The sequence below is a fragment of the Neovison vison genome, chromosome X (genome assembly GCF_020171115.1).
Source record: "Neovison vison isolate M4711 chromosome X, ASM_NN_V1, whole genome shotgun sequence".
Taxonomy (NCBI): Eukaryota; Metazoa; Chordata; class Mammalia; order Carnivora; family Mustelidae; genus Neogale; species Neogale vison.
The window spans coordinates 15,741,711-15,743,957 of NC_058105.1; positions in this window are offsets into that span (position 1 = coordinate 15,741,711).

Consider the following 2,247-nt stretch of genomic DNA (forward strand, 5'->3'; position numbering starts at 1 on the left):
TCTGAAGCACAAATCTGATTATATATAGCACAGCCCTGCTCCAAACCCTCCAGTGTCCCCACTGTCATCAGTTCTGGTGCCTCAGCCTGACCCGTGACGCTCCCTGAGCCCCGACTCCCTACCGTTTCTTCCCCTCATAGCCCACCCTTCTCCCCCAAATATCATTTGCTTCAGCCATTCTGAACTCTGTGGGTTCCTGAATGCTTCACGTGGTTTCATACGTGTATGTGCCTTTCCTTGTGCTCCCTCTGCTTGGATGTCCTTCAACCCTTTCCTCACCTAACCTCTGCTCCTCTGACAAAACTCAGTAGAGAGGTCACTAAGCTTTCCGGGATGCCCTCAGGCTGAGTTTGGGGCCCTTTGTGAGCTCCCACAGCCCACTGGGCAACTCTTTCTTTTAGCCCTCCTAAAATACTGTCATGCTTGATTTACATGTTTGTTACTCTGCAGGTCATGGATAGGTATTCTGAGGGTAGGAACCAGGCATTACTTATTTCTTTACTGACAGCATGTAGCATAAGGTCTAATCCAAAGAGGTATTCAATAAAACACATCTAAGGGGCCCCTGGATGGCTCAGTCAGTTTATTGTCTGCCTTCAGCTCAGGTCATGATCCCAGGGTCCTGGGATCGAGCCCCCGATCAGGCTCCCTGCTTAGCGGGGTGCCTGCTCCTCCTTCTGCCTCTGCCTGCCACGCCCCCGCTTGTGTGCTCTCTCTTTCTCTCTGTCAAATAAATAAAATCTTTTTTAAAAAATGTAATACATCTGAGCATCAGTGAATGCCTCTCAAATTTAACTGAGGACCAAAGAAATCTCCATGTTTGCAGATGGAGGGACACTCTGTCCCTCTTAGGGACACAGACTCAGTTCAAGGATTAAACTGAAAGAGGACTTTCCAGTACTGGGCACATAGTAAGTGCTCAGTAAATACCTGATCACTGAAAAGTGGAGATAAGTTTAGCCCAGTGATTAGCACAGTCCTTGGCTCACTGGAGATGCTTGATAAACACTGAACTAACTGGCTCCCGAAAGGGGGGAAAGGCCAGAAAGCAAAGTTGAGGCCATACTGTGGAAGGTCTTTATGCTGTAGACATTTTTAACTCATTCATTTCCCTGGTCAAAACTTCCCCAATGTTAATTTGGCAGTAGAAAGGGGGATGAATGAAATGCACACAGATGGGTAGTAGGGGAGGCTGATTAAGAGGTTAGAAAAGTTTTTTAAAAAAAAAGTAGGGGGGTTAGAATAGGAGGCCTTAACTGACTGGATGCAGTAGGGATGGAAAAGGGAGAAGGGAGGTGGGGTTCAGCAGCCCATGCAGAGGTAGGACTAACCTGTCATGGAAACTGACTGGGCAGGTAGATGGGGAATGCTTGAGAAAGGGCAATTAGAAGACTACACCAAAGTTTTAAACCTGAGCAACCTGAAAATGTAGGGGTGCTAATAGCATTAAAATGGGAGTCATGGGGTGCCGGGGTGGCTCAGTGAGTTAAACCTCTGCCTTGGGCTCAGGTCATGATCTCAGGGTCCTGGGATCTAGTCCCACATTGGGCTCTCTGCTCAGCGAGGAGCCTGCTCCCCCCGCCCCACCTGCCTCTCTGCCTACTTGTGTTCTCTCTGTCCAATAAATAAATAAAACTTTTTTTAAAATGGGAGGCAGGAGGTACAGCTTGGCTCTGGACTGGTTGGATTTAAAGGACTGGTGGGATGTCCAAGTAGAGGGTCTGCAATTCAGGAGTGAAATCAGGGCCAGTGAAAGATGTGGGAGCTATATAGGCGATATTGAAGTTATAGGAGTTCATGTGTTCTCCAAAGAACAGAAGGTAGAAAGAGACCCAGCTTTAAGACAGTGGTATAAGGAACGTCTATATTCAAGAAGTGGGAGGGGGAACCTAGGTAGTTCAGTTGGTTAAGCGTTGTTTAAGTGTCAGACTCTTGATCTCAGCTCAGGTCTTGATCTCAGGGTCGTGGTTCAGGCCCGGCATTGTGTTCCATGCTGGGTGTGGAGCCTGCTTAAAAAAAAAAAAAAAGTGAGAGGAAGAATAGGTCACAAATATCAGTTGGCAGGATGCCTGGGTGGTTCAGTCAGTTAAACATCTCACTCTGGATTTTGGCTCAGGTCATGATATTAGGGTCCTGAGATTCAGCCCTGTGTCTGGCTCCCTGCTTAGTAAAGTTGGCTTGGGATTCTCTCTCCCTTTCCCTCTTCATCCCTCCCCCTCACCATGTGCATGCTTGCACATTCTCGCT